General features: G+C 32.4%; 1 protein-coding gene across 4 annotated transcripts in view; it reads left to right on the forward strand.

Moving 5' to 3' along the window:
• Positions 1-9,735: 9,735 nt before the first annotated feature.
• The window catches only part of LOC112452556 (GTP-binding protein Di-Ras2), a 51,230-nt gene continuing 47,479 nt past the window's right edge, over positions 9,736-13,486 (forward strand). For all 4 annotated transcript variants that reach the window (XM_025012833.1, XM_025012835.1, XM_025012836.1 and 1 more), the window contains exon 1: positions 9,736-9,784. The gene's annotated coding sequence lies outside the window, so the exon portion shown is untranslated. The remainder of the gene's footprint in view (positions 9,785-13,486) is intronic.

The following is a 13,486-nucleotide window of genomic DNA, read 5'->3' on the forward strand; positions in this document are numbered from 1 at the left end:
TCGATACAGGGCTGCACTTTTAAGAGACGTTCTCGAGGCGTTAATATGATAGATCATATTAAGGAGTCGATCGCAAGTTAAAGTAGCAAGTCGCCTCATCCGATTATCAGCCTGCGCATAAAATTCTCGGAACGTTTCACGTTTTTAAGAATAGAACACCCTGAAAAATAGCACATGTGCGAAAAGTGCGAAATAATTTTTGGTATAATCAGAATAATTTGTGTTATAATGAGAAAGTTTTGTACTGTTTTTATCACGTAAAAGTTTTTATCACGTTTTCAAGTAAAAGTAGATAAAAATACGAAGATAATTTTGACTTTCTTCTCGTCTCCTATAAATGTAACGCATTGCGCATTAAAAATCTGATGCAAAACGATATTTGTAATAAAAAGCTGTCACATGTGAACAAATAAAATGCAATAATTAAACAATAAATTAATCGCAAACCGATGGATATTTTTAATCTGTATATAAAAATAACCAACATATCATTTTTATCAAAGTAAATAAAGCCGTTAAAATAATTGGTTATCTGTGCACCGATGCATTAACGTGAATCATTGTATTTTATCAATTATCGTGCTAACATATGAGTAATAACTTACGTATAAAACACACGGGAATTTATCTGTAAACTGTTTATTTGTAACATGCAGGCTAGTGAAAAGAGAATAATACGAATTATTAAATAAATTGCAAATGAGATAGGAGAAGAAAAGAAGATGCATGAGAATTAACATTAGAAAATCTAGTAGCCTAATACATTCTATGTCTAGCAAGTTAAATATTACAAGTTATCAATTATCTTTGCGAGAGTTCAGCAAAATCTCTCGACATTTCTCTATTTTCTGCATCAGATATGAAAATCCTTGACCATTTGAGATTATTAAACTGAGCTTCAGATATTCATGTTTTTATCTTGATATACGGCGTTTGGGATTAACTCGCGAATTAAGATCGAACTAACGATTGCGAACAGAGCGACTCGGAAGTAAAATACATGCGAATATTGCTTTTCTCTTTTTCTCTTCCATATATAGATCATTTAATCCGTTATTATCCGATAACTCGCTGAAAATATTTTCAACGTAATGAAGTCTTGAGGGTAAATTATATTTTGGGTTAGAAATTGCGTTATTATACATGAGCGTTGAAATTCCTTATACAATCGCGCGATACACCGTAATACACTCACACTTTCAAATATGCATGTTTTGTTACATTAATTATTTCTCTCGAGAGCACTGGGGAAAAGCCTTTATTAATATTCCATGTTCTTGCACAACTAAACGAATCCTTCTTATACATATATAGGATCATTTACTTCCTTAATTTAGCAAAATAAATAAAAAAAAGCTTTAGCTTTATTCCCTTCTATCTATGTCAAATATAAATTAAAAAATAAATAATTCAGTCCTTTATCTTATTTCTATTACATACAATATTATGCCGTAGATCCGCTTGTGACTCTTATTCGTTTTGGATGTGCTGCTAACGCTAATCACGCGATTTCACATGCTCCATCAGCTTGCAGCTTGCTTCTACATCAGCTTGCAGCCACATTAAAGCGACGGAATAGTATGCCAATGCCGTGAGAAATGAAACGAAATACCTATGCACTAAATGCGCGGATTGTGTTTTTTTTCTACTTGATGACGACTACTGCAAAAAGAACGGCAATACTTATCTCAAACCGCATATAGACATGCCTAAGGATAATTGTCTGTCTATGTCTCTCTCTTTCTCTCTTTTAATCTACTTATAACACGGCTTAATAATTGAATTTAATGTTCTCGCAGAAGAGGCTGTCTTCCAATCGATTAAAAAAGACTTCTTCCTCTACGAGATGAAAACAAAATAACTATCTTCAATTTAATCTGCTTGTATCATTTCTGAACAATATAGCAATTGCTACCATGGAACACGATTTCTTTATATCTTTATTTCATATGAGATCCATGAATTATTTCAGAGATGTGTTTATCTGTTTAATATTCCCAGCAAACATCAAGTAACATGCAACTTGCATGCAAGTTACAATTTCTTCTCAACAATGTAAATGCATTATAACACATGTGTTATAATACATTACATGTATTGTTGTAGGGAATTATAACTTGCATGTAAGTTGCATGTTATTTGGTATTTGCTGAGCTGCAATATTCTGCGTGGAGATACAAAATATAAATATGATTATTATTTGACGTCAATCAGTTATATAATAATAAGTTTGTATTAAGAGTTAAACTATATTATACTATTTTATTAAGAGTTAAATTGTTATTCTTTTCTCTCTTTTATTTCTGTATTTCTGTATTTCTGTATTATCAAACGATCGATATTACATGAATCGATATTGAATGAAAACACTATAATGTTTTATGTATCTGATTGTGAGCTACTCTAAACTAATCGCTGGATAGCATAAAACTGCGCTATTGCTGTTCATGTCACGAATCAATTTATGATTGTATATGTGCGGAATACTATCTACATACCATTACAATGCTTCAGTAACGTATTCTGAAGATTAATTAAGGTAGAAAGCTGATCACGATATAAATTGACATAAAGTCAATAAATATGGATGAAGGAACTATGAAAGATTTGAGTAAAATTGAACGTTATAAAAGAAAACATGAATAACAATTAGTATCGTGTTATTTAATAAATAATTCAGAATCAATATTTATATGAAGTGTCTTGGCTTCCTTTACTTATGCTTGCAACATGTACATATTTTTAAAAAACACCAAGTATTCACTTTTATCAATTCAAGCAATATTTAACTCTGAAAAGATAGAGGAAAATCAAATGCAAAACTCTTAGACTTTATATAAAAAATATTTAAGATAGAAGAAGAAGAAAAAACAAATAATAAATTTAATAAGTTTAACATTTTTTTCCTTTTTATTATATTGCAAACAATTTATTTCTTTATTATTAATATAACATATTATGTCATATTATTATTAATATGACAACAAATATCTTGTTCCCATTTCCATCGTCCGAAAAATATGAATACCATAAAAGAGATTATATTAAATAAAAATTTCATATTCCAAAAATATTAGTTTTATATTTTTATTTGTAACATTACTATTTTCCTTTCTCATAATCTTTATTATTTTTCTAAATAATGGATTTAAAAATTTAAAATTAATTACAATCATGCATTTAAAATTAATGAAATTAATATATTTACTTTCATGATACTGTCAACTGTGTTCTGGAAATCTTATCTGTGGAATATAGTGTTTAGCAAAAAGCATTAGAAATATTTTTAAATTTAGAATTTAAAGGCAATTTGACTTTTACAAAAATTAATATATTATTGCATGTCCTTTTTTACCAAATATTTTAGTTAAAAAATATTTTGTAATATGTCAATGTAAATAAAAAATGCAATGGATAAGCGAGAGCTCTAATTCTATGAGTTTTGTATTTGTGCATTCTTCTATACATAATCGTCATATTGTTATACGTGCATGTTTCGGAGTTAAATATTTACGTTAATCCCTATCCAGTTTATCCATCTCAAGACAATGAATCTATATGAGATATGTTACATGCGTTTGTCATATTTACAAATCCATTACCTTAGATTAAATTAAAAGATAAATTAACACTCACTAATACGATACAATAGCAGCAGCTTTGTTCCGTCGTTGAATGCTTCCCAGGTCTCTTTGTATTGCTTTTTTGTTCACACAAACTAATATTTGCAAAAGGGTAGTTAAGTACATTCGCTCGCATATTAATCACTCAATGCCACTCTGGTATATGTATTTAATGTTTTATAATATATTATAATGTTCTATACCTCGCATTTCGAATTATTTCCGAGGAGTAAATTATTATCACATATTAAATATCTCACATACATATATACGTTTAAAGAAGAAGATTTATCCATATCGATTACACAAAGATTTTTGTACTTGAATTATTAATTTGTTACTAAGTATTGTTAAAAAAGTAATTGGTACTCGAATTTTGTAATGAAATAGTGATTTAATAATGATAATAATGCTTATATATATATATATATATATATTAGCGAATATTTGATGTGAAAAAGTCGAAGTTCAAGCACCGTGCAGTGAATTATTTATTAATTGTTATGCTGCCATCTGCTTTATTTGATTATAAGAAGCGGATTTAATCTCAATACTATAATAGTAGCTTCGATAATTAAAAAAATAATTAAATAATTATTAATGATACTATTAGTATTATTATTAGTATTATTAATATTATTATGATAATATTAAAAGTATGATGTCATAGGTATTTCTTGTACAAAAAATTTCATTAAGATTAAATTGCGTACAAAATAAAAAATAACAGGAATAAATAAAATGATAGCGCAGAGCTAAAGTTTTCGCATTTCTTTCTATTAATCACAATGCAAAATTTTAAATAAATCTTAATTTTAAAAATAACATTTGTTTTAAGCATAAAGAGTTACTAATATCAATATGTTATTGATCGTTAATTAAATTAAAAATTTTTATCTATACAGTCATCAAAGCTCCGCTGCATTTCCACAGTGCCTGGAAATCTTTTCAATTTGGTCTTATAAAGAAACGTACGACCGACTTGTAATTACGAAGTTTCGATACTCGAGTGAATGGACGAATATTGAAATTTCGATAGGTCGACGTTACGCTTTCTTTGAGAGGCTTGTACCGATAACCTTTTGTGTCATTCTTTTGCGTACGTGAAGAAAGTTCTTTTTCATAAATAAAAAAAACATCGTAATGTAAGACTGATGTATCAATTTTTGTTTTTCTTTTTTGCAAGAAAAAAAGAAACTCGACATGACTTCTTGCTTTACGTTTTCTTTACTGCCAAAGTTTCCAGAGACTGTATCACTAACTCAGAGTCTATACTGAATGTTTATTCAGTAATTGCTGTTCAAATAATTTATTGATTTTTTATTGCTATTTTTTTATTTATGGCAAACGGTTGAATTATTTAAAGAAAGCCTTAACTTTCCTTTATCCCTATCCAAGTGCATACAATTCTTTGATTAATTAAAAACCGATATTTTTAGAATAAAAAATTGATTGAATATCACATCCTTGCACAGTTTTTTCTTTTTTTAAATTAAAATATCTCTGTAATTAATTCAAAACAAAATTTTGTTAAATTATATACATGGTTAGAAATTTAAGAATTAAAGTTTCTCGCTCTTGCGCGTTTAAAAATTAATCCGTATAAAAATTTTTGTTCAAGAAGAATTAGTCTAACTTAATTAAGAAATTCATAAATAAAAGAATGTGCGGTTATACGTACGTATAATATTTTCTCAAAGGTTTTTAACAAATTGACAATTATACCTAAAAAAAACAAGGATAAAACTCTCCAGATATACAATCAATTTAACAAACATACTAAAATAAAAGGCAAATGAGAACAAATGCCGGTGGTGAGATGAAAATAAATTATATATTATACGAAAAAATTACAAACGACATACGTTTCGGTCTTTGGTTTAGTAGACCCTCTTCAGTTGAAAATAAAATAAGGATAAAATAAGAAATGTAGATAAGAATAGTCTTGTGTCAGGCGGAAGACTATTCTTATCTATACTTTTAACTTGTTTTATTTATTCAACACTGAAGAGGGTCTAAACCAAAGACCGAAACGTATGTCGTATTGTAAGTTTGTATAATATATATTTTATTTTATTGTATTAAATTATATAGACCTATTCTTAACTATGTTAAGCACAATCTGTTCTTTTCTAAGCTGAGATCTTTTGTCGTATTTATAGATCTACGGATCCCAAAATATGCTTGACATTTAAAATTCTCCTGCAATAAGATTTTTAGATGCAATTTTCAGAACACAATGCGTTCTTCGATGCGTTTAAAAACAAAGGATCGCGGAAGTTCAATCAGTCGAACGTCGCGGTCGGCTCGAATGTTCATCACCGCAATCAGCGGGATTGGTCCGCCCCGAATTACATATTGTGCAAACGGACTGTACAAGCAAACTGGCACCCCGGTGATCAAGTGATCAAGGATCTCGATCGAGGCGAATAAGACGTCGATCGAAGGGGATCTTGGAGAGTGTGCGGAAGCGCACGCATGCTGCGAAATTACGGCGGATAAGCCGATGACGCATTGAAGCGCAATCACTGGTCCATTAAATTTTCGTATTACCATTTCGTACTGTATATAGAGTACTATATATAGAGCCTGCCTCGCGTCATGGAAGACATAATCACGGCCACGAGCCGAGACATACGTCGAATGCCACACCTATACCACATCGGTTAAGTATCTCCTTGTCATGTCGCGCGATTCCGCCTCTTCTTTGACAGCCGTGACGAAAGTCTCTGTACCTCCTCCTTTCCTTTTTCCCACCCTCTTTCTCTCTATCTCTCACTTTTACGCGATACATGTCGGTCAACCGTGTGATACACAATGACGGAAAACTCGCGCGCGATGCGATGCGAACTTATAGTACGAACTTGGCAACAGCGAGTCCACGAGAGAAAATCAATAGCGCCTTTTAACCCTCTCCTCTGTGAGATGGAAAAAAAAAACGCCGCCGACGAGTGTCGAATTGAGTTTCGTCGTTTATTGTTTATCGGTTATAATTGTTCGGACTTCTTTTTTGTAATTCAAACAGATATGCGCTACGCTCGCGTGTGAAAGAGAATAGCACTAGTAATCGCGTATGTAAACGAAGCTTATTGATTTACATCCACTGTTTCAATATGCGCGTGTCAAGCATGAAAGCATAATAAAATCCGTCTATAACAAGCGATGTAATGAAGTTCTCACTGTTGGTTAATTGAAATGATATTCTCGAAAACATGAGGTCCATATTTCTATATGTAGCTGTCTTTAAAACATAAACAGTGAAAATTATTATAAATTTGATAACTTTTACGTATTACAGTTGAAAAAAAAAAACAAGAAATTACAAAGTTAATCGTTACTAGTTTAAATCGCGGGCCAAGGTGGCCCAGATCAAAGAAGACACGTTAGGGATGCATGCGCGAATGACTATAATAGTAATGATAAGGTCCGTGGTTCGATTCCGACCCGGCCTTCATCCCGAAAAAATTGATCGCAAAATGAATGTTTTTCGGAACATCTCTAGGAAATAGAGATGACCCAAAGAACACGCGTTTCGCGATCAATTTTTTCGGGATGAAGGCCTCTAAACAGCAAATGAGCGAAGAATTTTGATACGTTCCACAGCTTGTTGGTGTCGAGATGGTGTATTGTGCTGTATGAGTCTTTAAATATTTGCTCAAACAACGTCACACACACACATATATATATATTTTGTTGATGCCGCAAAATCGACCGGCCGCAAGAGGCCGGAGAACTTTTCGTACGTGATGCACAGCAGTCCATCCATGTTATCTGGGATAGACTAAGATTGGTGACGTAACAAGCACGGAATAATTTAAGATAAGATCATTTCTGCATGTGCCACATTAAGTGCCATTAAATATCAGAGTATACATTTACGCGCAAACATTGATACTCGGAGAAGCGCGCCCGTTCTCCGCTCGTTGATAACAGTAATTAAGCATGTCACCGCGTTAACAGCGAGAAAGTGTCAATAAAAGCGCAATTTGAGCAAGATGCAAGGTTAACGCTCTGCTAACTTGATAGGCAGGGCTGCCATACTAATCGATGTGAGAAAACCGTGGCGAGGAAACGAGGGTGCGGCGTTAATTGAACGTTATCGCTGATTAATCGATGACATTCGAGAGTATGTACGGCAGAAATACGAATATACGCGTATAACGGAAAGCAGAAATTATTACGTATATAATACGTACACTACTGTGTTAAAAATATAACTTTAAACTGCATAAATGATAAAAACATATATCTAATATTACGTTTATAAAATGTCATTGTACAAACATTATTTTTTGAAATTTATTTCTGGACAAAAATATAATTTCAACGAAATATGTGTTTTTGCGTCACGACCGCAGAAATAAATATAGATTTAATAATCATATACCGGAGCGCCTAAGTCTGGTTTATCCACCAAGAGATTATAAAGCGCTCTCATATTAGAGTCCTTTAAAAGTACACGCTTATGCTCTCAACTCGAAGAATATATATGCAATTTATAAGAAATGTCTAATTTTAATATGACAATATTTTATACCCTTCCCAGAATTTATTCTACCAAAGGGAAATATCATGGCAATTACATTGTTATTAGATCGCGAGCCGTTTTTTATATCGGTGAAAGAATTTTTATCTCATTTCCGTGACAAATGCAAGCTGCCAGTAACGGCAGTTCCCGGAATGTTTATGACGTCTGCTAATTTAGATTGAATTGTCGAGACGCAATTATAAGACCTCGCCTGGCGAGTGATTCAAAATGAGTTTCTCCCTTCGCGTAAGACTGTCGTGAAATTTCAGATTACACGTGCAAGACGTTTTCATTAACGCTGCTATGATTGCTCATAATTACAATTTACGTCATACACTTGATGAGTTTTTCTTTTATATAATGTATTGATTTACCGAAACTCCTACGCACATCTCTCCACACTTATTGTTAAACGTTTGCAAGCGGTACATGGGGAAACAAAATCTTTTATGAAATAATTTGTTGTTGTAGAACTTGTTAAAAAAAAGTATATATGATAAAATGTAGAGTTATTAGAACGTTATAAATCGCTAAAAGAAAAATTTTAGAGAAAATTTTCAAAGACCTCGATAGATCTGACAATTTCGATTAATTTAAAATAATAACAAATTTTATTTAAACGATGAAATTTATTTTAACGCTTTATGATCAATATATTTAATATCTCATGTTAAAAAATTGTGAAAATAATAATATTTGATCAAGTATCCATTTAAAAAATCGCTCTCAAATTTATTGAAAAAGCACAATTCATGGTGTATGTACACAAAAAATCGAGTTACTCTGAGAATCAATGAAAAATATTAAATTTCTAGATATAAAGATGAAAACGGGGGGTAAGTTAGAAAGGAAGAATTCATTTTATGACAATGACAGCACCTGACAATAGCGTTCAACCTTGTTCGCGTAATTCGTCTGAAAAAGCACCGTTTCACGCTCAATATGTTCAAGACGTTCTCGAAGAACCCACTCACGAAAATCAACCTGTGCGATCGCCCCTGTCCATTCTCGGAGATATAAAGCAGAACATTGTTTTACCAGCAAATCGCGAGACAGTTTTTTTCCACTTGATCCACGAGCTCAACCTTTCGAGGGCTTAGAAGAGCACTGCTTCTTCCGACATTTTTACAACCAGCCTGGCCCGACAAAATACGTAACCTAGACGTAATCCTACTGTGTAATCTGGACATCATCTTTCTCGCTTTCTTTATTCTTATCCTTAATGCTACTGTATTTCGTGTATGCTACTGTCATTGAATAAAATGTCATAAATCGAAAAATTATAAAAAATGTGCCTCTTTATTTACTTTAAATTACGAAGACTTATCATAAAAAGATAAAATCTTACGCGTATAAATAAAACTTTTAAATTAAATGCATTAAGATTCTTTTTACTTTATTTTACCGGCATTATGAGTTACAAGATATTATAAATTATAAGCTAAATAAAAGAAGATATTAAATGGTCAAAGATGATTTATATGTAGGTATAATATACAGATAATATAAGTATAATTAAATATATTTGGGTAATATATGTATATAAGTTTTAATAACTTTCTAATATTTTTAACAATTTATTTTCTCTTGCTTACAGATTCAGTTTTCTGCATAGAATATTCTGCATTGAAAGGTAAGTTTCAACATGACTATAAGAAAATAAATTGTACGAATTTAAAAACTGAAACTACTGTGTCAATATTTATAAACTCACTTTTATTAATTAGTCAAATTTGATCAGGGAAGAATTTAATAATATTGCATTTAAGAAAACATTTTAAGGAAACAAATTGTCAATATATAGGGAAACCAATATTAGTTCGCGTGAACTAATAACTCTGGACGCTTTCTTAAAACTTACAATTAGCAAAGTTGCAATTAGAAAATTAATTCGTTTAAGAATTAAACCAATTCTAGAAAAACATCTCATCGTATTATTCGCAATCTGTTATCTCATGCCTATCTACATATTTGCCCTTTTCTCACACCATGTCTCCAAAGATTATAACGGCATGTCATTCGAGCTGAATCCGTCGCCGCAAAATACATTCGCAACGGTAATCATCATTATCTCGTATGTAACCGAGTGATCGAGCTTGTTGATCACTTTTGCGTTTATTTGGTAAATATTGAAGAATTATCCGCTATATTTTCCGCACATATCTGGGACACAAGTCGTAAAGCAGCGTCTTCGGGATTAAATCCCATGTGCAACGTGTCTACGTGTAACGAAATTGGCATCGGTCGATTCGCGCGTGAATTTCTTGACTTCGATTGGATTGCGGAGAAAAATTTTACGCGCAGTGTTCACACATCGTTGACCACGAACCGAGATGCGACGAGTCGTAACGGATGCGCATAAAATATGCACTGGGATATGCAAGGAAGCTGTCGAGCGCGTTCCGAGATTTCAATTTAGAGAATTGCTCGCGACTGTGCAGTTTTCATTAGACTTGATAGATAAAGGTCGTTTTATTGTATTTATTTTATAGTAATTTTAGGTGCAGACGTAATGTGCAACGCGTCAAATAAGATACGTCGATGTATCTTATTCGTCTCTAAGATTTAATGTGGAAAATAAAAAACTTGCCAATAATTATCACTTAAAAAAAAAAAATAAACATTAAACTCTTGAAATGTGCTACTAAAATGTCTTTGTTTGGCCTGAGCGTATTTTTACAATAAAAATTTGTTAGCCAGGCGACAGGTCGAAGCACGCAGCTCCGTGTCTATTATTAACGGAATCGCTACTTCGTTTTCCAACGATTGTCTAACTGCTTCTAAACCAAACCGTTCGTTCGCATCGCGAACGTGAATGCCGCTACCGGTCTGTCTGTTTCATACTTGTCCAACTCCTCCTTCCCACTTCGGCTTGCTCGTCCGATAAGCATTCCGACGTGGCTTTAAAATTAATGGCTTTCAACCACGAAGGTTGACGGCGCCCGCTATTGACATCGCGCGCGCCTGTAAACGAACAGGAAGTTGTGCGACTCGCATGCGCGCGAAAATAATTAAACTCGAGAACGAGTTGCATGTGCGGTCGATCGATATCTTCCATCAAAACCTGCGTTTTTATAATTATCGAAGCCCAGAGCGTTTCTTGATTATAAAATAGTTTTCAGTTTCTCATCGTTTTATAATCAGCGATATAAGCAGTTATAGTATTAGCATCTCTCTCTCTCTTTTTTTTCTAAAACGCTCTTACTTTGATGCCGGAAACGTGTAGCAGCATTTTTTCAAAGAAATCCTGCAATATATTTCGAGATTATTGTATATAATGCCCGAGATCGTTGGATATTTTTTTAACCATAGAAAAGAAACTAAAAAGATACAGTTGTTTCCGAGTTGTTTCAATACCGAGGTAGCAATACTTCTGCATTATTTATGCTTAATATTTAAGTAACGTTGGCAAATTAAATATCAAGTGAACATCAGATGGACAATAGAATCAGAAGCATAAAATGTTTCGTTTTTATTGATTCTAACTAGACCTTTCCTTTATATAAATCTAATTATCAAGTTTTAATTATCAAGATATCTATTTCTGGAGTTTTAAGATTCAAGACGAGTGATGAATTTTAACAAGTTTTTACGCGAAGGAGAGTTAACTTAAAATTTGTGATACAATATGACTAAAGACTCTCCCAGGAAATCCTGTGTAAACTATACAAGTTAAAATCTATGAATTATTTTCCCGATCATGAGAAACAACGATGGTAACTCGGTTTAACGAGGCGTTCGCTTCTCAGCGGACGCGAGCTATCGATATTCGCGAGCTTTGAGTGCGACTAATGGCCCGAACCACTTGTTGAAAGCGAATTCACTTGAAACGCTTGCATTTCGACGAGATCTTTGATTCACGTCCATACTTTTCGAACGGGCGAGTTTCGCTCTTTTATCGTCCCGGCTACAAAGCAATCTAGCTTGCAAAGCTTTAAATAAATTATAAAATTATATAATAAAAATTAAATAGTAAAAATTAAATTAAAAGGAAGTTCCAGGTTCAAACCCTGGCTGAGGTAATATTTTTCGCGATGATTTCTTTACAGTTTTTTAGATGCATATAGCATCAAAAATTAAATCGAATCGATTTAATTAGGTGTAGGGGGGGGATTTTACTACTCCAACCGGAGCTGTGTTTCAAGTCTGACAAATCTAGTCGGCACGCAGTCAAAGGTTGGAAAATATGTAAAATAAAAATATATAAATAAAACTTTCGCGCATCATTTACCGCGCTGGTTCTTAATTAGCCCGGTTTATTCGTATGGATTTTCCATTAAAACCTATATACTTTGAAAATTTTAGTAAAAATTAAAATTAATAATAACAAAAATATATATATTTCTATATTTTTAAATATTAATTATTTATCATTCAAGGAATTATGATCATTATAGTGATTTTTTAATTTGTAAATACTTATAGAAAAAGCTGTTTATATAACTAATGTGTATTCATAAAATTACAAAAATAATTTTTACCAATACAAATTGATATTTATCTTTGATCGAAAATATTATTTAATGAGAACTTATAGATCTTTTTACAAGCAGGTCACTTTTATCTAAAATTTTGCCATCTTATTTTCTTTACCTAAACAAAAAATGAATTTTTTAATCCAAAGAGTCGTACATCGAACGAATACATTGTCGATTCGTGAACAAATATTTCACTTCAATCGAGGCATTTGGGGGAAGCGGCGAGAATCGTGGAAATAAAATTTTTGCAATGGATCGAATGAAGGAGTAAATTGAAGTGCTACAAGTAACGAACTGCAAAGCTGCCGCGTCGATTATTTGCAAATGGTGATCGAAAAACGATTCGATTAGTAGCTTACGCGCACATGGCAGTGTTGTGTCCAATGTAATTTACATAACTACGTTTCCATTGAAGCTTATAACGAATCTTTTACGTTGCAGCTGTTCAAAGTCGGTAAATGTAAAGCTATTGCTACATTACATAAACTTTCTTCCTTTCAATATAAGAGTTAAGGTCCAAAATTATCGATAACAGAGATCTTCTCCAATGCTCTGTTTAAACGTAGCAAATGTTGAGTTACACGTCTAAAGAGAATAATAAAATAAAGAAGGTAAAAAAAGATAGCATATAAAACACTGTCCAAATCTCTATAGAATCCTACGTCGCAAAATTGTAAAAAAAAGAGCTTTCTCGCGGAAAGAAATCTATCTCTTTCTCTTTTCTCGCATCTGGAAATAAAATTTTCTATCCGAGGTGAAATGCACAGCGCTTGTCACCGCGTACGCGACCTTTTATGTAGTAATAAATAATAAGGTAACTGTCGCGCGCGTTTTCTTCTTTCCGGCCGCGCAACGAG

The sequence above is a fragment of the Temnothorax curvispinosus genome, unplaced genomic scaffold (genome assembly GCF_003070985.1).
Source record: "Temnothorax curvispinosus isolate PA1 unplaced genomic scaffold, ASM307098v1 QBEX01003445.1, whole genome shotgun sequence".
Lineage (NCBI taxonomy): Eukaryota > Metazoa > Arthropoda > Insecta > Hymenoptera > Formicidae > Temnothorax > Temnothorax curvispinosus.